Genomic DNA, 26,095 nt, shown 5'->3' with positions numbered 1-26,095 from the left:
CTCGAGGAAGGCGGCCAGCTGCTTGTTGACGGTCTTCTCGATGACTTTTGCAGGAAACGGGAGCAGCGAAATTGGGCGGTAGTTCTTGAGGTCGGTGGGGTCGGCTGATGGCTTCTTTAGTAGAGCGCTGAGTTCGGCGTGCTTCCAGCTCTCCGGGAAGGTAGTGGTGTCGAAGGAGGTGTTGATGATGTCCCGCAGGTGGGGTGCGATGACGGCGTCGGCCTTGTTGAAGACGTGGTGAGGGCAGGGGTCGGTCGGAGATCCGGAGTGGATGGAGTTCATCGTGCGGATGGTGTCTTCGGTGCTGATCGGGGTCCAGGCGCGGAGGGTGGTGGTGGGGGGCGGTGGTTCGGTCGTGGCGTGCGTCGGTTGGAAGCTGAAGCTGTTGTGTATGTCCGCGATCTTGTTGTGGAAGTAGGAGGCGAGGGAGTTGCAGAGATCTTGCGAAGGGGTGATGTCGTTGTTTCCGGCGTTGGGGTTGGAGAGCTCTTTAACGATGTTGAAGAGTTCCTTGCTGTTGTGGGAGTTGTTGTCCAGTCGTTCCTTGAATGCAGTTTTCTTGGTGGCGTGGATCAGTTGGTGGTGTTTTCGGGTGGCGAGCTTGAGGGCAGTCATGTTGTTCGGTGTTGTCTCTGCGCCAGGCTTTCTCGAGGGCTCGGCAGTTCTTCTTGGAGCTCTTGAGTTCGTCGGTGAACCCTGGTGCTTTCTTGCTGCCGGGTCTGCTAGGCGGGGTCTTCAGAGGGGCGAGGTCGTCTGCGCAGTTGCTGATCCACTTCGCGAGGTTGGTGGCCGCCTGGCTTGGGTTCGTTGCGCTGGTGGAAGGGTTCATGCTCAGGGAAGTCGCGAGCTGGTCGGCTGTGATCTTGTTCCAGCTTCTGCGTGCAACCTGTTGCTGGTGGTGGTGGATCGTGGTCCTTCTGAAGCGGAAGTAGACGCAGCTGTGGTCCGTCCAGTGGAGTCCGGTGGCGTGGCTGAAGGCGATGTCCTTGCTGGATGAGAAGACGGGGTCGAGTGTGTGTCCGGCGTAGTGGGTGGGGGTGGTTGCGGTCGTGGTTGTTCTCCAGGTGGAAGTTGAGGTCCCCGAGGAGGATGTAGTCAGCGGAGGGGAGGGCGTGCGGGCTGATGAAGTCTGCGATGTCTTCGCTGAATTGTGTGCGTGGTCCCGGGGGTCTGTAGATGAGGGTGCCTCTGAGGGTGGTCTTGGGGTTGATGTGGATCTGGAAGTGCAGGTGTTCGGCGGGTGCGAGGGTGTCGTCGGTGTTGGTCGTGATGCGGATGGAGTTCCTGTGGATGATGGCGATGCCTCCTCCTGTCTGGTTGACGCGGTCCCTCCGGATGATCTTGTAGCCGTCCGGTATGGCGATGGCGATGTCGGGCGCTGAGGAGTCGTTCATCCAGGTTTCCGTGAGTAAGGCGACGTCTGGGGCTGTGGTGTCGAGCAGGTTCCAGAGCTCGACGGCGTGTCTGTGGACGGAGCGGGTGTTGAGCAGGATGCACTTGAGGTGGTTGCTGCTGGAGTTCGGCTTGGTCGGTGCTGGTGTGGTGCAGGTCCGAATGCAGGTGAACTTGCAGGAGTGGCAGCAGAAGGGTCCGTGGGTGCGTCTCGGGGCGGCTCGATAGCAGCCCGGGATTCTACCGGCGATGAGTGCGATGAGTTCGGTGGCGTCTTAGTACAGTCGGTCGTCTTCCGTCGGTGGGGGCCAGGGGTCCTGGCACTGGGCGCGGTCCAGGCGCGGACGGGCGCAGACGGGCTTGCCTTTGGCGCGCCTTCGGCGCTCCTGCTGCGCGCGTCCGCTGCGCGGTCGCTCTGGGGGCGTCATAAGAAGGGAGCCGGGAGGGAGGGTCTGCTGGGAGGCGGGAGCGTGGTAGCCTATCGGCTGGCGGGGGGCGCGGCCACAGGCAGGCAGCGGCGGGGAAAAAAAGCGAGTGCGGGCTTGGCGGGCGGCCCTGCGGCGGCTGGGGCGCTGGAAGAGGGAGCAGGCGGCGTCGGCGATCAGGCAGGCACAGGCAGCAGGTGAGGCACAGGAGCAGGAGACACGAGGATCGTGGGGGCGACCAGGCCGATAAAGGCGCAGTGGTCGCTCCCTGGCATTCAGGGATCCTACTAGTTGGCTGACAGGTGTCGAAGAGGCACAGTCTAAACGCCTCTTGGCAAAGGACCCATGATTCCATTCCAAACTGTTTGTTGCTGTACCACATGGCAGTCACATTGTCAATCAGAACCTGCCCCAGACAGAGGGCAAAAAGGCATTGAAAAATACTGGAGACCTCCAGAGGTCTCTGACCTCCAAAAGGTCTAGGTGGCCTCTCCAGCCAGGATCTGAGGCATGTCACTGCACTGAGCTCTGGATGGGGTAAAGGAGAACTGCCTGCTGCAGGGCAGGTTGGAATCTTTCATTAACTGTTGAAGGCCCCAGGCCGCCGCTTCTGGAATATATGGATTAAGTCACAGAGGCACCCCCACTGCTGAGCCCATCAAAGGCAGACGTTCCACTACAAAGTCAGCAATTGCTTTGTTGGGATGAAAAGTCCTTCACATTGTAATGGACATGCTCCCCTGCCCAGCCCAGCCCAACTGCACGGATATCTGGATCTCTAATGGTGATTTTTGTTGGCACAGACAAACACGGAGCATGCATTAGCGCCATGACATAGGCCGGTCTCACGGACTGTGGTCTTGTTGGACCAGGAGGAGCGCCCAAAGCGCTTCTCTCATAGTGGAAGACTAATGCCTTAAACAGGAGTTAAGCAGCAAGAGCACCATGGTGGTAGCATTCCGCGTAGTGATTAGTAGGAATGAACACGTCCTCTTTAACCTGTGTTACTGGAGTGAGGCCTACAGGCTCACTCATTCAATTGCTGTGGGCTTAACTTACTGTTTGGCATACAAAGGTTTGGTGTGTAGTCTGCACTTCTACGCTCAGCCGATCTTAATTTGGCCATGGTCCCTAGAGTCAGAAGAGCCAGAGCTGGAGGTCGGTCCTTCAGTACCAAGGCTCCTGTGCTTTGGTATTCGCTACCTGTTTCCATAAGGAAACACGGAGAACAATCTGCACTTTAGGAAATTCCTGTCGCATGGCTTTTCTCCATCTAAATGCTCGTCTTTTTTCTGATAGGTCGATATCAACAGCTTATCCATCTTTGAAGTGTAGTGTTTGGAAACCCAGTTACTAGGGACACTAGGCAGCGCAGCCGAAGATGGCGGACGTACTCTGTTTGAGCTCCGCCGTACATCCTCAGTGAATCCGCTCATGCATCCTGTCCTGAGCACCCCTGGGGTTGGCAGTGCGAGACTTCATAACGAATATGCTACTGACCAGTATGCATCTGTTCTTGGCATGTAGGGCTGCTGACATTCATATCTATAGCATAGATCGCCGCCTAGTGTTGGGTCCGGATGATTGCACATTGTTGTCCTGGAAGAGTCTTTGAAGTATCACGAGATAGGTGGCTCCTCCCCTGGACTACAGTGTGCATGGGCATCGACTCCATCCCCAGATTGTTTTTAGCCATCGTGGCAAAGATGGAGTGTAACACTGAGTGATGACCATGCTAAGAGTAAGTGTAAGTGCTGCAGCCGCTACAGGCGCCGGGGAGGAGGGCGGGCGAATGGAAGCGAATGGAAGCATATGCTAGATTGCATTTGTAAAGATATAACAGATAACAAATGATGTTGTGTGTAGACGCGTCAAGCGGGTCTATGGTGTGGTCCACGCAATAAATGACAAACCGCTTCTATTTTGCCACATAGCATGCCCTGGTGGTGGGCTTTCTTGCCTCCCGTATGATATCCATGCAGTCTGGAGGCAAGTTGAGGTAGCCAAACTCTAAGACCTCAGGAGCCAGATCGCCAGGTTGAGCTGTTGCGGATCTGGGTGCTGAATGTCGCCATGGCTCTGCGTCAAAAGTCTGGGTGTGAGGTGCAGCCTTTGATACGGTACCACGGAAAGTTCTAGAAGCGTGGTGTACCATGGTTGGCATGCCCACGTTGGAGCAACCAGGATGAGCGTCATTGAGTGTTGCTTTAGCTTTCGTGCCAGGTATTAGAGGTGCTGGGGGAAAAGCGTACGCAAATTTGCCGGACCAGTTCATCCATATCGCATTGCCCTGCGACTGTGGGTGCGGGAACCTGGCGGCAAAGCTTTGGCATTTGGCGTTTTCCCTTGTGGCGAACAGGTCTATCTCTGGATGACCCCACTGCTGGAAGTACGGGCGGAGTACTGATGGATGTAGCTCCCACTCGTGCATTTGGTGGCTGTACCTGCTGAGCAGATCCGCAATCTGATTGTCCTTGCCTGGGAGGTGTTCCGCCATGAGGAAGATGTTCCTTTGAATGGCCCACTTCCACATGCTCTGAGCCGGATGAGCTGTGGAGTGTGTACCTCCCTGCTTCTGAATGTAGTACATGGCCGTCATGTTGTCCGTCCGGATCAACACGACCTTGTTGCACAGATGTACCTTGAATGCCTTCATCGCCATGAAGATTGCCATCAGCTCTAGGTGGTTGATGTGCATCTTCTTTTGCTGCGTCGTCCATAGTCCCTGCACTGTGTAGTGGAGTACATGAGCTCCCCAACCCTGGAGAGATGCGTCCGTCGTTAGGATGATCTGTGGCACAGGCTCCTGGAACAGTCGGCCCTTGCAAAGGTTGTGTGGATTCCACCAATGCAGAGAGTTGTATGCACGACCGGTCACCAACACTAGGTCTTTTAACTGTCCGTGAGCCTGATTCCACTGACGTGCTAAGCACTCCTGAAGCGGACGCATATGTAGTCTCGCGTGCGGGACTATGAAGATGCAGGAGGCCATCAGGCCTATCAACTGCATGAACACTCGTGCTGGAAGCGAGTGTTGCGGTCTGAATTTTTGTATCAGCAATTGAATGCTGTTGATCCTCACTGAATTTGGCTGTGCTGTGGCTGCCAGAGTGTTTATTGTCGCGCCCAGATACTGCCGTACATGGGCGGGCTGAAGGTGTGACTTTGGGTAATTCAGTGAGAATCCCAGATCGTGAAGAAGGTGAATGGTGTGGGACATATTGGCAGCGCACTGCTGGGCCGACTTTGCTTGGACAAGCCAGTCGTCCAAATAAGGGTAGACGTGAACGTTTGGTCTCCTGAGGTGCGCAGCCACTGTCGCCAGGCACTTTGTAAACACCCTGGGCGCTGTAGTTACTCCGAAAGGGAGGACTTTGAATTGGTAATGCTGATTCTGAATGGTGAATCTGAGGTATTTTCTGTGTGACGGATGTAGTGGAATGTGAAAATATGCATCCTTTAGATCTAATGTTGCGAGGAAATCCCCCTGATTGAGCAAAGGAAGAACCTGCTGCAGTGTGAGCATATGAAAGTGTTCCGATAGGATGTATTGGTTTAGGGGTCTGAGGTCCAGTATGGGTCTGAGGGACCCGTCTTTCTTTGGGATTAAGAAGTACAGGGAGTACACTCCTGTGCCTCTTTGTTCCACTGGTACGAGCTCGATTGCCCCTTTTTGCAGCATGACGAGTACCTCTTGCTGCAATAAGTGCGAATGCTCTGTGGACATAGGACGGTGTTTTGGGGGTATGTTGGGTGGAGTGGATGTTAACTCCAGACAATAACCGTACTGGATAAGCTTCCTGACCCACCCGCCTGTGGTGATGGATGTCCAGACTGGCAGGAACTGTTGGAGTCTCCCCCCGACCGGTGTTGTATGGTCGGGGGGCAGTGACAAGGCGTCACTGTTTGTTGGCGGCGGAGGATCGGGAGCTGTTGTTTCCACGACCTCTGCCTTTAGCGCTGTTTCCGCGATAGCCACCTCTACTTTGTTTGTTGTACGAGGTTTGTGCGCCACTCCTATTGTACTGTGTTTGCTGGGACAGCTGGCCTCTGGAAACACCTCTATTGCTTGAGCGACGAAAAGAACCACCCCTGAACTGCTGGGACTGGAGAGCCCCCATAGACTTTGCAGTCTCGGTGTCCTTTTTGATTTTTTCTAGGGTGGTGTCCACCTCAGGTCCAAATAAGTGATCAGGGTTTACAGGCTGATTTAGGATGGTGGTTTGTATTTCTGGCTTGAACCCGGAGATTCTGAGCCAGGTCTGTCGCCGCAACATTACACTGGTGTTAATGGCCCTGGCCGCGGTGTCTGCTGCGTCCAGTGCACAATTAATAGAAGCATTTCAGATGAGTTTCCCTTCTTGTATGAGCATCTCTGCTGCCTCTTTATATTCATCTGGCAAGTGTTGTAACAGGGTCTCAAGTGTATCGTAATGTGCCCTGTCATATCTGGCCAATAGTGCCCGAGTGTTTGAAATGCGCCAGATATTGGCCGCTTGAGCCGCCACCCTTTTCCCTGATGCTTCTAGCACTTTAGATTCCTTGTCAGGGGGAGGAGCATCACCAGTAGTTTGTGAGTTTGCCCTCTTCCGGGCGTTGGAAACAACTAAAGAGTCCAACGGCAACTGGCCCCTGATGTAGGTAGGGTCCCCAGGCGCCGGTTTGTATTTTTTTTCCAATTCTGGGGTTTATAACCCTGGCCCTTGTGGGTTCTTTAAAAATGTCTGCAGCATGTTTTAAGACACCCTTCAGCATTGGCAGAGTCTTTACGGTCTTCTCAGAGGTGGAAAAGGTGTCAAACAAAAAATCCACCTCCATAGGGTCAGCATGGAGCTGGACGTCATGTTTTTTGGCTGCCCTTTCAATAAGCGCATTAAATGCCGCTGAGTCCTCAGTAGGCGAAGTTTTTACATTATACACTTGAGTGTCTGGGGCAGTTTGTGGATCCCCTGGGTCAGCAGCATCTGCCCACGTGTCATGTTGATCCTCAGGATCAGTGTCTGCAGGGTAGTTTTACTCATCATAGTCACCTTCCCCAGCCTCCACTTCTGAGTAAGTGGGCGAGATTGGAGCAGTGTCCTGTCCACGTGGAGCTATTATTTCTACCAGAACGGGTGAATCCATGGAATCCTTCTTTTTCTTTAAAGGAATTGTGTAGGACTCCATAGGCTGTGCCGGTGTTATCTTTCGTTTGTAAATAGAAAGTTTACCGGTGTCGGCGTCAATGAATTGTTCCGACTGCTCCTCCAGGGGTTGTCGATGCTTTGGGCCCACAACCGCAGGTGTAGGCTTCGGCCCCGTGGACACCTTCATGGACGCCTCGACGACCGTCTTCCGCGCGAATGCCTTCGGCGCCACTTTCGGCGGCAGCGTAAACTGAATGGGCGCTGTCAACTTGTGCGGTTTGGTGGCAGGCTTCGGCGTGGAAGTATCCTTCGGATCGGCAGCGGAAGCCTTGTCCTTAATGCGTTTCAATGATTCCGACACCTGCTTCGTGAAGGAGGCGGACGGCTGAGTCGACTCGACAGGTGCCTTCGAGCCACCACCAGGTGCGGACTCGATGGTTGTAGTACTTTTGGCCTTGTTCGGCCGACGCACAGGATCGACAACCTTTGGAGTTCCGAGTCCTTTGTCGATGTTGATGGCGCTCGGCGCCGAAGTCTTCGGTTCGACGACCTTGACAAGTGCTTTCGGTGTCCCAGTCTTCGGCTCGACACCCTTGAGCGACTTCACCGGGTCGACAACCTTTTTTGGCTTTGTCTGCACCGACAGGTCTGAAGACTTGGAGCCGACCAAGGCGACACGTACTTTGTTTCGACGGCGCCTCTAGCACTTTCGGTTGTGTAGACACCGAAGCTTTCTCTTTCGGTTTCGATTTCACCAGTTGTGGCTCTTTAGAAGTGTCCGTAGCCAGGCCCGGAGGAGAGACTGTGGAACTTGGTGCAAGATCTTGGGTAAGGCTATGTGGCGATCCCTCGACCTGAGCCGTATATATCGTTTGAACGGGGCATAGCTCCTCGCTTGAGCTATCTTCCATGGCCCCATAGGCCTCATCGTCGTCTCCTACCTAGTTGACGATTTCTTCAGCATCGAGCATTTCCACGTCTGCGTCGTAGTTGGAGTCGATCTCCGCCGCTGGATTGGAAAGCGGCTCTTGATCTTCCTGCTCGTCTGTCTCTTCTCCCTCGGTATCGAAAATGTTCACTGGGTCAGGTGCCGTCTGCTGGGCCTCCTGGCGCGCTGCGCGCCGAAGTCGAATTGTCTTCTTGGAGCGGAAACGAGAACAAGCCATACAGCTGGCTTCATCGTGATCCGGCGACAGGCACTTGTTGCACACCGGGTGGACGTCGATGTGAGGATACTTCGAGTTGCACACGGGGCACCTTTTGAACGGGCTCCGTTCCATGATGGTTCGTCGAAGAAGGCCTGTAGCGTCGACCGGGCCTCGAGCACTGAAGAGCCACGCGACTCCTCTGGATGTCCGACTCGGGAAATGAGCTGGAACAGAACTGGGCACCGATCGGAAGACAATACCGACGATAGGAAAAGGCCTTTGGGCCAAAAAGAAAGTTTCTATTGATTGCGAACTTGAGTGATCAAATATGCATCCGAACCCAATGGCGGAAAAAAACAATCTGGGGATGGAGTCGATGCCCATGCGCTCTGTAGTCCAGGGGAGGAGCCACCTATCTCGTGATACTTCAAAGACTCTTCCAGGACAACAATGTGCAATCATCCGGACCCAACACTAGGCGGCGATCTATGCTATAGATATGAATTCAGCAGCCCACATGCCTCGAACCTGCGGCTCGCGATCCCGGAGCGCTGCTACACTCCCACGTTGAGGACGACAGATTTGTGGCAGTGAGCAACGTGGTGCGGCCGGAAGTCGTGGAGAGGGCCGAAGATCCCAGCTGAGCCGGTGGGGTTGCATCATATCATCCTTCAGAGGTGAGGACGGCAGAACCCCCCTGCCCCTCCGAAAGGGTCAGCGGTGTTTCTAGCGGGCCCCGCTGCCATTGCACCAAGCTCTGTCCTCAAATATGATTAGGCTTCCAGTAAGTGTCGGCGGCTGGCAGCATGGCATGCAGCTAAAGTTATTGCTGGAGGTCTGAGCCGCGGGGATGTTCGAAGGTCGCGGTCCTGGCACCTCGCGGCCCCGTGACAGCAGTATAAATTGGTGGGCGCTGCAACAGGGAAACTGCTCCGCATCTGCGCCCCTGGAGGCTGGGAGAAACGCTGACGGCCGCCATATTGGTTTTAAAACATGCCCGGAGAGCATTTTAAAAGGGTCATAATGAAGAAGATATTGCTACAATGTAAAGGCGAACCTGGATAACCTTTGGGCCAGCGAACTGTGGAGCAGCTTATCACCCCATTGTACTGGGTGTAGACACGGAATCTGCGCTGTCCGTGGGGTTGGGGGACATGGGGTGGCTCCCCTCGATCGCACGGGGGGCGAACTACCAGGTGAGAGTGATTGGTTGAGCCTCGTCGGTCTGTGTGATCCTCTTACAAGCATTGCGCCAGCGGATGCCCGTTCGTTACGGGCACCCTTACGCGACCATGCTGAACTTTTGGGCAGTTTGTTGAAAATGGAGAAAGGAACAGATCTAGCAGTTGTACGATAAACAGCAAGCTTCTAATAGTCAACGCACCCCTGAGCAAGTGCGATACTATAACCCAGCTGCATAGCCCCCCCAGTCAGAGCATAGGGGCAACGGTGCACATTGGCAGTGAACGCCTAGTCGCCGGGGCTACATTTGCAGTTCCTCCTGCGGCCTAATATTAAGATTAGCGGACTCAGCGGACTCCCGCTATCCACAACAGCACCCTTAAGAGCCTCCCTGAACGCTGCCGCGAGACTCATTACCGGCTCAAGAAAACATTTGCATATATCCCCAGACTTAAAGTCCCTAAAATGGCTGCCTTTTGAAGCCAGAATACAGCTAAAAATTGCAGTTATGACACACGCGGCCGTGCACCACAATGCACCCAACTACCTCGTGCAAAAGTTGTCTATATCAGGAGGTTCGAGATCCAATAGAAGTGCTAAAAATCTACTCCTGAAACCCCGTAGATTCCGGAAAGAGAAAACATACAAGCGCTCCTTCTCGGGAATGGCACCCAGGATCTGGAATGCGCTCCCTCCTGAAACCAGGCTTATCTCCTCCACTGCACTCTTCAAGAAAGAGGTGAAAACCATCCTTCTGGCCAAGATCTCCTGAACCTTATATGTGCTGGATCAGTGACTCTGCATTGCTCTGTACCACTGTTCACTTTGTCCTTTGGCACTATACTTCTACTTGGTGGGGATACCACTACGTTACGCTCTCACTACCGACCAATATATGTTACACTTGGTTTACTGATTCACTCTCCCGATGCCCCCACTCAGTGTTCTCTCTATACTAGGGCATTGGTATAAGCCATCCACGCACCCAGGGTGTACCTGAACACCTAGGTTGTGGGATCAATGACTTGTGCCGTCCTATATTATTTTGTTTACCCGATTGTATTTTGATATGTTTTATGTATGTTATTACTATCCTACCATGTTTGTGACTATTATACTGCTCCCACTATCTCTGTTCACCCCTACTGCCCTCTCTCCGTGTGAAGCGCTCTGATATCTGTAAGGATCTTGTTCGCGCTATATAAAACGTTGAATAAATAAATAAATAAATAAATAAGATCTACAAAACCACCAGGCCTCGGGTATTGATAATTGGGCACGAAACATTCTGGTGGTCCTATATATACTAAACGACTGTCATTGCCTTCTGATACATGTCTCACATGGGTCAGCCTCAGATCCGGTGGTGGAGGACAGACAGGCCTGCCAGCTCCGCCCCACGCCAAATCTGATAAGATGCCAGGCGACATCCATGGACGTCATGTCCCATAAACTAGACGTGGTGCTGGCCGCAGTTGAAAAACTGAGCACCACAATGGAGCAGACAGGGATCTCACTTGGTAATAAAATTGATATGGTGGCGTTAGACCTAGCGGGGCTTTGATTTGGCCGAGCAAGCATGGCGGCCGGACCGGCAGCCCTGAGGCCTGAATACGGTGTTGGATGACGATGCACCATGGGCGGAAACCAATAACTGTTAGGACTTACCGCGGGGCCGATGCCCGGTGGAGCTGTCCTATGCAGCTATAGAGGAGTTTGGCTCTGGTTCACCCCCACAGCCGTAACCTACCCAGCCAGACATGATTTTTCACAGTTTTGTCGTTCTTTCACTTTAACTGCTTTGACTACCTTGTTCCCCCTGAAGTACTTTCCCCCCTGCCGGTCTGCCTGACCCTATCTGCATTCCTTTCCCCAGTTTACCTTTCCCTCTCTACCTTCCACTCCCCATAATGTCGTGTGACTTGGCTATGCTACGCGCCAATAACATTGTGTAATCTCATGGTTTTCTCCTATGCCTATACTTGGATCCTGTAACTGATGTAATTTTTGTAACCTGTAACTCGCTGATCCTAATGTAAAGCGCTCGGATACCTCCGGGTTTAGCCAGTGCTATATAAAACTCTGCAAATAAAATGCACTTTATAAATCCCCATAACAGTGGTGCGCGGGACATGAGGATTGCTTGCCCTGGGTGTATGTGTGCTTGGGAAAAGTACAATACATGAATCATTTTGAGTTTAGTTTACAGGCCCAACACATTCATGGCCTGGCAAATAATACCCCAGTTAAAATACTTGAATTCAGGAGAGGAGGAAAATATGCCAGGGTTAGGCAAACAACACCGTCTTATATTTTCAAATGTCAACAGTAAAGAGTGTATCCTCTCAAAGATTAATAAAGTTACTTCAAGTGAATTAAACACAGAAGAAATATGAATACATTAAAGTGCAACCGCAAATCAATATATCCCATTCAAGTTGCTTTCACACAGAATGCTTTATGTTTTTACTTTCTCCTGTATGCAGAAACAGGATTTAACCAAAGGGGATGTCTTCAGAATTAGCCAACACGTGTTTCGCCCTTAAAAGGTATGCAAGCCATGAGCTTATTTAAGGCTGTATTCATAACTTTTGATAACCGATAAATGTGTACAACCCAGGTCACTTATAATATTAATCCGGAATAGGGATCCCAGGTTATTGATGCCTTCATGTTCCCAGGCGACTCCCCCACTGGGGAGCTCACTCCGGTGGGTGGGCAACAGGAGGGGGTGTACTGTGTGTTACTTGTACATGCACTGGATGTGTATGTGTGCCTGTGACTGGTACAATGCATGAAGGACCATCGGTTCCATTTTGGGAGACCCAGGCCTCTGTATGCTGAAACATGAGGGAAGGATGTAGAGGAATTTCCTGTGACAGATGCGTGCATTGCTCCATTCCTGTAAGCTGGTTGGGACACGCTGAAGGAAGGGAGCGACAGGCTCTGCAGTCCACTTCAAAGGATGCTCTTTGATTCAGAGAGAGGTCAAAAGGAAGGAGCTTGGGCACATCTCAGATAAGAAGAGAATCATAAAGGGTAGGACTGATGCATTGGGCTACCTTTTTGATACACATAACTGTGGATGGCATACAAGTGCAAACTTTAGTAACTGCCATTGCCTGTTTTGAGGTGCTCTCAGCTTTGGAGTCGCTATTGCTGTAACTGACTGCTTTCAAGAGAGAGCAGATGAGTGGGCACTTCAAAATAAAAAGAACAGACCCCGTAAATAAACCTTAGTGTCTGGAAATGGACTACAAGAAGGGGAGGTTGAGACCTCAAATTTTGTAATCTACCCAGCAGCTAGACGGGCTGTGTGAGGACAGGAAGCTCAGCAAGACTTCTGCCTGTGACCAGGCCTGGAGGCTAAGGCCTGCTAGTCTCCCAGCTGGGTGAGGGGACATCGCCCAGGGAATCCAAGGCCACTTCTTTGACACCTGGAGCACCAGTGCCTTCCTGCACTGAAATGAAGAAAAAAAGAGTTGGAGGAATAGAGGTCCAGTCGGGAGCCCTATCAAGTAGACTCCCTTGGTAAGGAGTGAGGAGACTGCTGCGTTGATCGGACTGCTGCCCGCGTGCAGGGCGAAGTCAGCTAACCTTGTATGCCAGAAGAGGGCCCCGTGAACTGAGCTGTGTACCTAGCTTCACAGATCAGGCAACACCCCGTTCACAGTCGTGGGCCACGTCCATGCTGCAAGGAGATTGTCGAGCTGTGAGAACCGTAACCCTTATGCAGTGGTGAGCTACAAACCCATTTGCAGAGGGTTTTGGTGTGCCCAACAGGCCAGAGGCAGTCTGCAGGGAGGATACAGTGACCACGTAAGTCAGGCGAGGTAACCAGGAGCAACAAGATGTGCAACCTTATCGACACACCCCCGCAGGGGAAGTGAGAGCAGATTTGTAGTATTCCGCTTTAGGTGTCCGTATATAGGTTTTCCTGATACATGTCCTTAGATAGGCACAATTTGCATTGCCGTTATATAGGCAAAAGATCCCAGTCCTTATTTAGGCATTATCCATGCTATCCAAATACAGGCATGGTCACCTACATCCATCCACCCCAAAGTCACAACGAGTTCTTAGAAACCAGACCCTTAAGCTGTTGGGAGTTTCCCTCCAAGAACTCATTTATTATGCATGAACCGCTATACCCTAATGGTTCATTCCCGACTACTTCCTCTGCCCGACTTTACGTCAATGCTAACATTCCTAGCCACCTACCATGTATAAATATACCTGCCCTTACTACGGCAAATAGGGGCAAGCAAGGAGGAGACCTCGACTTAGAGGAGCCTGTGTCCCCGCCTGACGCACTGACAAGACGCTGTCTTCCCTGCTCGCAGAGAATCCAGCTCCCAGTGTTCTGACTCCATTTGCGGGTTGTTAGAGTTCGAGAACCGAAAAGATATTCCAACTTCTCTCACTCTTTAGGTATGGAGCGGACTAGAACCTAGAGGGACTCTTGTACTACACTTTGGTAAACTGGGGTAGAACTAGTGAGAGAACGCATCATATGAGTACTCGCATTTTTAACCTATGTTATTTGTGTGTATGAATATATGTGTCATAGCTAAAAGATAATGCTAGCGCAGTAGTATTTCTTTCTACTGTTTATGCCGTACATAATATATCTTGCATACAGAATTATGATTGTAACAGCACATATCTCTTACAGGAGAAATAAGACTGTTCCATAAATCCTTTTTATTGAAACGCCCGTCTAATCTTTCTGTGTAACTCCTTAGAAACTAAGCATGCACGATTAGCTGAGTGAAACGGTTAACTATTGTTTCCACGATTCTGAGAGTGTTCAGATTCTAAAGGGAAACAAAGTTGTCATGTTTATGCGGTTGCCAGAAACTAGTTTATAGTGGCCTCCGAGTAAGCTGGCACACGAAGTAATTAAGTTTAATATACTGGATAGGGGCATACTGACCTCAGTTTCATGCCAAACCTATAGTTTATATTATTCCAATGCACAGAGCCTATTAGGGAAACAGGAACTACACTACAACTGGGCATCGTCAGAGAGGGACCCGCTTCAGGATCGTCCCACCATTCCTCTCACCCTCCACAGTGGGACAGATCAGAACGTTACCCTGCTAGGAGGACCCGCAAAGATCCTTCGGTGGCGCAACCATGTGTGAGCAACTCTGAGCCACAGAGTACAGTCCCTCTGGGCAACGTGCAGCAAAGTCACCGGATGCAGATGTGGTCGCTCACGCACCCGCAGATAGTGTGTACCAAGAACTCTGCACACTCCGAACCTGCAGGTTCAAGTAAGACTTTTTTTGGGCCAGGGGAACTTGCTTGCTAGTAAGCACCATGGCACTGGAACACTGTTGACTTTAAAATAAGAGTTCAAGTGGAATCTCGGACTTCAAGTGGAGCTTATCCTGGATGCTTACTATAGTAAATGGGGAATTATTGCTAGGAGCGAGGAGGGTTTGGGACCCGTGGAACCACAAAGAAACACTAAAGCCCTGACCTCAGGGGGACGGTGTGGTAGTTTAAGAATGTCTTATTTCCCTTTGTGTAGTTAGCTACATGCATGTGGAGCGGTTAGCCCTTGTGCACCCCTGTCCTCCCTGTGTACCCACTACCCCCAAGGGATTCTTGTACTGCTCGACCACTTTACTACCAAGAGTCACATGCGGAAGGGGTACTTGGTCCAGCTATTCAGGACCCAAAGTAGGTAGCTCGGGGACATCAGGAGTAAGAGGTCTCAATCCCCATGGTTAGGGCCAGTAACCCCAGCTTGCCCCGTGGCCCTCTGACATGCCTACGAGCCTGAAGCACCAGCAGGACACACAAGGCCATGAGACCAAACGCCAGAACCATTCGGGGTGGAACACAGGCTCAAGCCCAAAACAGATATCATATCCTGAATGTTCCAGACTCTGCAAGGGCAGACACACTTTAGACATCACTGTGTAGAGAACTGCCCCTATTAAAGTGAATCCTCTGCATTGGCTGAAGGTAGGATTTTGGCCCTTTGATAAACACTTGTTGGACTACAGTATGGGTCCTTGAAAGCACATGTTCCGCAAGTACATGGACAACAATATCTCCAACATAGGTGGAAAGAACCTGGGCTAAAGAACATCTTTAACTAGGCCTTCCGAATGAAAGTGTTCTAGAATCCAAGATGCAAAATCAGCCTCCCCCCAACCCCCCAACCCCACCACCCCTCCCTCTGCCCCTTCTCTCCCCTCCCCAGTTGTTCTTGGGCACAAAAAAGCAACAGGAGAAGCACACTAAGCTTTCTCCGGAGCTCTCCAATATGCTGTGGGAGAGCAAAGACTCAAACTTTTTGGCAAGGAAGAAGGCATGATCTGCCGAACTGTAAGTGACAGAAAGGGAAGGTCATAAACATGGTAGACAACCTTCAGGACCCCACTTGTCAGAGGTAACTGAATGCCAGATGGGCAAGTAAGAATGTATTCTGCATCCTACTGACCGCGAGGCCTCCAGAAGGGGGAACAGAGAGGCAAGGGACAGAGAGGCAAGGGAAAAAGAGGACTGGGCTTGCTGGCTCCCCTTCTTCCGCCACCACCATGTCCCTTCGATCCTCAAAAAGGCCAAAAGTATTGCTGAACGGGCTGAGATTGCTGCCTCTGGTGGCTAGACATGCCACAGAAGTAAGCCCTGAAGTTCCAGTATGGTTGATAGAATTGGCAGGCATGGGAGAGCTATCCCATCACTTAGCTTAGCGTATTCCCATCATGGTGGAAACATAACTTGCAGTCTGTGATGCCAGAGGGACACCAACAACTAGTAACTTAAAAGGTATGCTTATCTGTGAGTTATGAAGACTTTATTTATAACAAACATTTACAATGCAATGGTCTCGGCATTATTAAAGGTAGAGCTATTGGCATTGCTCATGGCATTTTTTTCCATTTTTTTTTAAAACATAAATGGTATTGTCATTTACAATGGCAATAGGTGAGCATTAGAGAGTAGTAGAGAGTATTCGCAGACACAGAGCCACACACACACACACAGACAGAGCCGCGCACACACACACACACAGAGACACGCACACACACAGACAGAGCCACGCACACACACAGACAGAGCCACACACACAGACAGAGCCACACACACAGACAGAGCCACGCACGTGCACACACACACAGAGCCACGCACGCGCACACACACACACAGAGCCACGCACACACACACACAGAGCCACGCACACACACACACAGAGCCACACACACACACAGAGCCACACACAGACAGAGCCACACAGAGCCACACACAGACAGAGCCACACACAGACAGAGCCACGCACACACACAGACAGAGCCACGCACACACACAGACAGAGCCACGCACACACACACACACACACAGACAGAGCCACGCACACACACACACACACAGACAGAGCCACACACACACACACACAGACAGAGCCACACACACACACACACAGACAGAGACACACACACACACAGACAGAGCCACACACACAGACAGAGACACACACACACACACACAGACAGAGACACACACACACACAGACAGAGCCACGCACACACACAGACAGAGCCACGCACACACACAGACAGAGCCACACACACACACACACAGACAGAGCCACACACACACACACACAGACAGAGACACACACACACACAGACAGAGCCACACACACAGACAGAGACACGCACACACACACACAGACAGAGCCACGCACACACACACACAGACAGAGCCACGCACACACACACACAGACAGAGCCACGCACACACACACACAGACAGAGCCACGCACACACACACACAGACAGAGCCACGCACACACACACACAGACAGAGCCACGCACACACACACACAGACAGAGCCACGCACACACACACACAGACAGAGCCACGCACACACACAGACAGAGCCACGCACACACACAGACAGAGCCACGCACACACACAGACAGAGCCACGCACACACAGAGCCCCACACACAGAGCCCCACACACAGAGCCCCACACACAGAGCCCCACACACAGAGCCCCACACACAGAGCCCCACACACAGAGCCCCACACACAGAGCCCCACACACAGAGCCCCACACACAGAGCCCCACACACAGAGCCCCACACACAGAGCCCCACACACAGAGCCCCACACACACACAGAGCCCCACACACACACAGAGCCCCACACACACAGAGCCCCACACACACAGAGCCCCACACACACAGAGCCCCACACACACAGAGCCCCACACACAGAGCCCCACACACAGAGCCCCACACACAGAGCCCCACACACAGAGCCCCACACACAGAGCCCCACACACAGAGCCCCACACACAGAGCCCCACACACAGAGCCCCACACACAGAGCCCCACACACAGAGCCCCACACACAGAGCCCCACACACAGAGCCCCACACACAGAGCCCCACACACACAGAGAGCCACACACACACACACACACACACACACACACACAGAGAGCCACACACACACACAGCAAGCCACACACACAACCACAGCGAGCCACACACACAACCACAGTGAGCCACACACACAACCACAGTGAGCCAAACACAAACACAGCGAGCCACACACACACACAAACACAGCGAGCCACACACACAGCGAACCAAAATTAAAATGTATTGTCATTTACAATACCAAAAGCAACACCAATTGCATTGCAGAGCGCGGTGTCCCTGAAGAGGGCGCCGCGCTCATTAAAGTTAAAACAAGAACTGTTGGCAGTCAATGCCTCACGGATAGATCAGGGGTGGGGAATTCCTATCTCCCGACGCCCGAGACATCTAGATTTCTTAGGAGGGCAAGAGGTTTAAATTTGCATTTTGTCCAAAGGACAAGTAGACAGTTTAATGGTGCTGGGGCCTGCACTTTAATTTCCCAAGAGCAGAACAACAGAGATATAGCAGAGCTCAAAGTTGCAGCCAGCTCCATAAGCTTGTGTGCCCCCCAGGCCCGCCCCTGTTCCTTTTATTTTCTTTGAGCAGGAGACAAACATCGTGCTTCTGCAGCTCCAGAACACTCGCAGCAATGGCATGTAAGAGGCTGCCTTATCTGCCTCTTGGCCCCTTGCTTTGACTTGAACTCTATGACCCCTGCGTTTTAATCTCTGCTCCACTCTTGGGCCTCATATGGCCCCAAGAGCAGTGCTTTCCCTTCTCATGCACCTCGTGCACCCCCTTCTTTGCACTTTGCCTTTCCTGTACACTTTGTTTCACCCGGTGCCTAAACCTGCTAACACCGCCCTCTCTGACACCCCGACCTGCTCCCCTTGGCCTCTCGTTTTCTTATTCATTCAGGGCTTACATCAAAGCTCATAAGTTTCTCCATGAGGCTTTCACGCAGGCCTAAGGCCACCCCCATTTCTGTCCTTGCACTAGGCCTCTCATCTCACTTTGTGCATACACTAGGGGCATTTTGAACACACTGCCATAGCAACTAAAGCACCTGTGGAGTTCTTGATGGGCCTCTTCAGTCTGCAGGTCCGCACACAAAGGCCCATAATGGATTTGAAAGGAGTGGGTGGATGAGTGATAGGGTGGATGAATAGATGCATGGATGAATGAGTGAAAGGGTGGATGGATAGATGCATGGATGAATAAGTGAGAGGATGGATGTATAGATGCATGGATGAATAAGTGAAAGAGTGGATGATAGATGAATACATTAATGAGTGAAAGTGTGGATGGATAGAGGCCTAGAAGAATGAGTAAAGGCTGGATGGATAGCTGCATAGATGAATGAGTAAAGGCTGGATGGATAGGTGCATGGATGAATGAGTTGAGTGAAAGGATGGATGGATAAATGCATGGGTGAAAGGGTGGATGGATAGATGCATGGATGAATAAGTGAAAGAGTGGATGATAGATGAATACATTAATGAGTGAAAGTGTGGATGGATAGAGGCATAGATGAATGAGTAAAGGCTGGATGGATAGCTGCATAGATGAATGAGTAAAGGCTGGATGGATAGGTCCATGGATGAATGAGTGGAGTGAAAGGGTGGATGGATAGATGCATGGAAGAATAAGTGAGAGGGTGGATGTATAGATGCATGAATGAATAAGTGAAAGAGTGGATGATCGATGAATACATTAATGAGTGAAAGTGTGGATGGATAGAGGCATAGATGAATGAGTAAAGGCTGGATGGATAGCTGGATGGATGAATGAGTAAAGGCTGGATGGAAAGGTCCATGGATGAATGGGTGGAGTGAAAGGGTGGATGATAGATGAATGAATGAGTGAAATGATGGATGTAAGGAAGGATGCGTGAAAGAATGGATGGGCAAGGGTGAAAGGATGGATGGCTGAGTGGATGGATGGGGTGAAAGTGGATGGATGGGGTGAAAGGATGGATGGCTGAATGAAAGGAGGATTAATGGTTGAGAGAGAGTAGATAAATGGATGGATGGCTGGGTGGATGGATGGGGTGAAAGTGGATGGATGGGGTGAAAGGATGGATGGCTGAATGAAAGGGGGATTAATGGTTGAGAGAGAGTAGATAAATGGATGGATGGCTGGGTGGATGAATCGGTGGGTGGGTAGGTGGCTAGCTGGGTGGAAGGGTGGATGGATGTGTGGATAGTTGAGTGTAAGGGTGGATGGAGGGATTAGTGAAAGGGTGGATGGAGGGATTAGTGAAAGGGTGGATGGAGGGATTAGTGAAAGGGTGGATGGAGGGATTAGTGAAAGGGTGGATGGATATATGAGCGAAATGGAAGATGGATGGGTTAAAAGGGTGGATGGATGAGCTAAAGCATAAATGGAGGAAGTGAAAGGGTGGAAGGATATACGAGTGAAAAGGAGGATGTATGTATGAGCAAAAGGATGGTGGAGGGATGAGTGAAAGGGTGGATGAATATGAGCGAAAAGGAGAATGTGTGGGGTGAAAGGATGGATGAGCAAAAGGATGGATGAGTGAAAGGAAGGCAGGATGGATGAGTGAAAGGAAGGCGGGATAGATGAGTTTGGTAGATCGGTTTGGAGATGGAAGGATAGGAATGAACAGGGGCTTCGTGAACACCCCACTTTAGCAGCTACTGTAGAGGTGGAGCTCTTGATGGGCCCCTTCTGTCTGCAGCTCAACAGACAAAGGCTCATAATTAATGTGAAAGGGTGGGTGTGAGTGAAAGGATGGATTAATGTGTGGGTGAAAGGATGAGTGAGTGTAAGTGTTGCTGGCTAAATGCATGGATGAATGAGTGACAGGGATGGTTGAGTGACAGGGATAGTGGATGGACAAAGGATGTTATAATGAAGGAAAAGATGGATGGATGGGTTACAGGGTGTATGGATTAGGGAGCGAAAGGATGGATGAGTGTAAAGGATAAATGGCTGAGGGGAAGGATGGATTGATGGATTGGTAGATGGGTGGGTGGATGAGTGAAAGGGTGGATGAATGAGTGAAAGGATGGATGGATAAGTGAAAGGATGGATGGATAAGTGAAAGGATGGATGGATGGAGGGAAAGGGTGGCTGTATGGATGAGCAAAAGGATGGACAGATGGCTGAAATGGTTAGGTTTGAGATGGATGGGTAGGTTTGGATATTAATGAGCGGATGGACTGACAAATCCACAGATGGACGAACACATTGGTGCAAGGCTAATGGATGAAATAATGAATGGATGACCATGTAAAGATGAAATGCTAGATATCACTGGGTGAAAGGATGAATGGATGGATGCTTAGATGGAGCAATTCTGGAGAGGACTCTAGTGACTTTTTACGCTTGCTTGGTGGCATAAGAGCTTTGGATCAAAGTGGGGGGTATTTCAATTTTCTGGTTACTCACGTGGCCTGCACTATGCTCCTTTCTCTACCTGGGGATTATCAGGTAGGTGTGGTGCTGTTCGCCAGCACGTTCTTACTAGACGCCAGTATTTGGTCTCATAAAGGCCTTATTGCCATAGAAATTCCTGGTACTGAACAAAACTACTTTGTAAAATAGCAGAATGTTGTCACACACAATGAAGCCAGCCGATCGATAGGATGAGAAAGCATTTAAATAAAAAACAAAAAGTCTTGGTTAACTCAAGATTGAATTAGGGGCTGAAATGTTAAAGAAAGTCACAAAAGTGCACCCAGGATATATGTCCTTATATTAATGCAGATTTACGTTTTTCATGAATTCACATGAATTTCCTTAAGTAGGCCAGGAAACCGTAATTCTAGAAAACATTTGTGAATTGCATTTTAGCATTTTAGCATGAGCAAAGATGAATGTGCCCCAGTGGAAAGCTGAGTGTTTACAAGTTCACTTTTCCTCGAACCACATTTTTCCCAGCCCCGGAAGAAACCTTACTTCGGTCATTTTCAGGGGTAGTAAATTTCCAACCTTTCTCAGTATGGGAAAAGATTAGAGAAAAGCTAGTGAAAACCCCCAAAAGTCAAATCCTTTCATAGTATTAGCCTGACATTAACGAGAGAGGCTACTATCAAAGCTCTTCTATATTGAGATGGCTGCCATTATTTTACGGCGCACTATGTGGCACCAAAGGGACAAGTGGATTTTGTTACAGGACAAGTAGATTTATGAAGCTACTTGTCCCTTGGACAAGTACATATTTCATTAAATTCCACACCCCTGTAGATGATTAGTAACACACACACAGGATGCCTCAAGTGCGAAAAGTTTAGACCGTTTTCTAGGCAAAGATGAATTGGCCTGAGCACTTACAAGATACCCTTCTCCTACAATAATGCTTTTTCGGTGACTGATCTTTTCATAGTTTATGAATGTTTTTTGGTGACGGGCGCATCGTGTTTGTGTGGGGAATGGAGCGCCTCGACTGAGCTCAGCTTTATTTTTCTTTGCTCCTCGTATTTAGCCGCAGAGTAACCGGGGCTAACTCTGCAGTTCACACATGTATTGAATACAGTGGCAGATGAGACTTTGTGGCCTCCAACCCCATTCTGATCCACCCATATTACCTATAGGAGTGAGTACATTTCTCAGGCCAAATATTTTGCTCTAGGGCTGAATAAAATGTAATGAATTTCTGGAGAATAATCCCTGGTTAGCCACAACGATTAAGAGGTAGTTGTGAATAGCTTGATCCTCTTATGCGAGTTAAGGCCGCCCAGGCATGCCACGGGAGGTATTTTCAGGTTACTTGGAACTAACTGGGTGAGGAGCTTGGTGTGTACCGAAAAGGTCGAGAAGTTGCTTTCTTTGTCTGCCCTTACCACAGAATGGCTAGGCTGGATTATGTTTGTTTACTTGTTTTTTTTTATTCAAGGTTAAGGGCACCTTACTTCCAAAAGTGATTCGGTGGGGATTCACAGAAACCAAAACATTAAGAACCGCAGTGCTACAGCACTGTCAAACCTTTCTCTTCAAATATTTAAATTGGGTTTGCGTTACGAATTTCCCTGCACTTTCGTATGATAGGAAAGGGGGCTTATCAATCCCATTCTACGCTCGCTTTCAAATCTACTGGTGCCTTAGATTCTGGTCCATCTACATAGCAAGATTTGCTTGATGGCCTGTCACGAACACATCCCAGGCAGTCTGGTGACTGCTTCGTGCATAATATGGCCCCCCCTACCGGTACTTTAAAGTCTGAGGCTTCGTTAATGCATCCAGATACAGCACATCTGACATGCACCTAAAACCCGCATGATCAGTGCTTTATGGAGGTCTGCACTCTGTAAAGAAGTTTGACCAACTGAGGGACACTGCACGAAACTCGCACTGCCTCGAGTCTGAACACCAGAGCGCGCTCTCGCGGCCATTATAAACACCCGGAGACTAGTTTCAAGAGTAATGGCTAAGAAAATACAACTAGTGCTGAGTTCGCTCCCCAGCTCTCCCCGGAGATATCTCCAAGAGCGGGGTCCATCAGATAAAACAACAGACAGGGTCTGCATGGAATGTTTACAAAGCGCGGCCATTAGCAGAACCGAGGCAAACACTGCACTCCCCCCCCCACCCTCGCCTGCTTCCCTGGAAGTGACAGGGGCTCACCGGGGAGGCAGCACTGGGAGTTTCTAAAAGCACCCGAATGCTGTTCTACCCTCTTTGCTGCCTGAGGTCTGGTCACACAAGAGAAGTTCTCTACGAGCAGACTGACCTCAACCCAGCCCAGGTGCTTTTCTCCCCATAGTAGAAGTACCGTGACCTGTGGGCAGACTGACCCAGCCCCAGCCCAGGTCGTTATTCTCTCCATAGCATGAGGAACATCACTACTGGGCAGAGTGACCGCGACCCAGCCCCAGCACTAGTCTCTCCATAGGACGAGAACCGTGACCTGTGGGCAGACTGACCCCGGCCCAGCCCGGCAGGGTGATTCTGGGCAAATCACTTAATCTCCCCTGATTACCAAAATGCATGTGTCCTCTGTAACGCTGCTGGTGCTCATGTAAAGCGCGTATCAGGGTAAAGTTTGCGCAATATAAAACTCCGAAAACAAACAAAAACAAGCATTATTGCTGGCCTGTCTTATTTGGTTACTGTGACAATAGAAAAACGTTATTGTGGAAGGGGGTACATTACAGAGCCGCAGACTTTAATGAAGTCTAGTGAAACTCTTTGACCCACACTCTACTCGCAGGTTTGCTGCATTTTGAGTCTGGCTTTAACGATTAGTCATTGGTATATCTAGCCGCAACAGTGTTCTAGAACGCAACTGGGTTGAGTGTTTGGCTTTTCTCCCAGCAGACAAGTGGAGCAACCCTCATTCGACTCCACAGATGTGAAAAGTAGAGACATTTTCCAAACCCTGGTTTCAAATCTCAGTTAGGCTGGCTTGGTGGTTCTATTCGAATGAATCCAGACATACAGTACAGTTGATTTAATTAAGTGCCCGAAATTATTATATTTTAGTTCGGAATTTTACTTTATTACAATGCGTCCAACTAGTGTCAAAGCTATTTTAAGCATTTAACACTCATCCTAGTTTATTGCCAACGTACAGCCTGGGTTACGACTTTCATCGTAGACCAATTTACCTATCATCGGAATACTGTGTCAACTTGGGCACCAACTGCGCAGCTGAATTAAACATGCTTGCCCAGGTCTGTCAAGTAAGCAAGAGGGTCCAATCTAGGTAATGCACATGCGTACCCCGCTGTGCCGTCGTCATCCGATGGGGTATCACTTTCACTTCTGATTCACGGGTCAGTGCTCTAATCGCTAGAATCTTTGCCTCCTCCATGTCTTATACTTAAAGGCGCGACGGGGATTTACTGTATCCCCCTTAATCACAGAATGTTTGGCAAGCTCGCCCCATCAGTCTAGCATTAGCTTTGACAGGCAGTCCACCCCTGACTGCAGCTCGAGCCTCAGCTAAAATACCATCCGCTCACCGAGCATTGGTCACTTTTCTCGTCATGCGCTGCTGCGTTTTCACAACAAGCGGTCATACTTTGCTGCTGTAAATTAGGCCTCACCTCTGTTTGATACGCACGCCACCAATTACGACATGGTTACGGCTCCTAAATGGAATCGATGTGCTTACAGTGGCCTTAGGAGTCAGGCCGTGCTCAAAGGTTACAACGTTGTTATTTTTGGACAGGTAGGCCAAATAGTTTCTTGCCTAATCTATTTAAAGGTGCGCAGCATGACAGCTCTCGAGCCAGGGGCTGCATTTTGTTGGTGCATCTGAAGCCGATGGAATGCTGGCTTCTGGCCTGCCCTTGCTTGGCTGTCAATGTTCGGCTGAAGCATCGCCAGTCAGCAGATAATCACCGCTGTTCGAGGCTGATAGGATCATTCCGCTGCACTGCAAAGATTGGCTAGATCTGTGACGTACTCTACTCCAAGTACTGATGTCATGGAAAAGCCCTGCCATGCTAGGGACGGCAGATGAGAAAGCAGATAGCGGAGTCATTTTACGACTGCTTCATTCCGAAAGAAACAAGCCTCCCTCAGACACGGGGACATGAGCGCCTGCAGAGCCAGAAGACACGACCACGTTTCTCCGAGGTGAGGCAGGAATGCCTCGGACAAACCAGCGTATTTTTCCGATTCGGGGGAGTGGTTTTCGTTCTCTCCTCTTCCCATTGGCTGGAAGGTAAAATTCCAGCCAATGGGAAGAGGAGAGAAAGAAAACAAGAAAGCTTAAAAAAACGCCCCCCGAATCCGAAAAAGACGGGGCTTGAACCGAGTGACTCCCCGAGGGAAGAGAGACGGGTTCAAGCCCCCTTACTAAGAAACATAAAATCTCGGAGCTCCGCCCACTGCTTACGCAGTGCGACGCAGTCCTCGACCTAAAAATATAATACTCCGTCACATCACATGGCTATGAATTGTAGGGAATTTACGTACCTGAGATGTTGCATTGTTTTACTTTAATACTGTTTAAGTGCAGAATGTGTTGTAATTTAAACAGACTATTTTGTCTAAGTAAACTTCTATTTAAATGTCAAACTGATGAACATGCACCTGCTCCGATCTGTAACCTTTTCTTCAACTCTTTCTGCAAAAGTACTCAATAGGTCGAACTAAAAAGGTAAAGATGATCATAAACTGCCTGCAAACGGCTCACAGTGTGAAGGAACTGAGATTTTAAAATGATTTAAATGTTATGGCAAATTGATTGCGCAGGCCCAAGCCCTACTGCATGCCAACCTGGTAGTCTCCGGGTTCTTGCATGGTCTAGTTTCACATTTTGTTATTTACAAAGCATTTTGAGCCCCTACAATAAAGTTATTTTCTAAGGCTAGGACGCCAGTTTATTTCTTTTTGCAACCTTCTTAGTTCAGTGGAAAATATTTCATGAACCCTTACTTTTATTTGCATAATGTACAATACCCTGCGCCCACATATTTAATTATCTCTTACCTGATTTTACATTGTATGCCATT

At 50.1% G+C, this 26,095-nt stretch overlaps 1 protein-coding gene across 1 annotated transcript in view; it reads right to left on the bottom strand.

Moving 5' to 3' along the window:
- Window positions 1-26,095, bottom strand: part of RSPRY1 (ring finger and SPRY domain containing 1) — a 220,759-nt gene that overhangs the window by 83,387 nt on the left and 111,277 nt on the right. The gene's annotated exons all lie outside the window — the stretch shown is intronic.

This window comes from Lissotriton helveticus, chromosome 12 (genome assembly GCF_964261635.1).
Source record: "Lissotriton helveticus chromosome 12, aLisHel1.1, whole genome shotgun sequence".
NCBI classification, from domain to species: Eukaryota; Metazoa; Chordata; class Amphibia; order Caudata; family Salamandridae; genus Lissotriton; species Lissotriton helveticus.
This window is presented reverse-complemented; position numbering and strand designations above follow the sequence as displayed.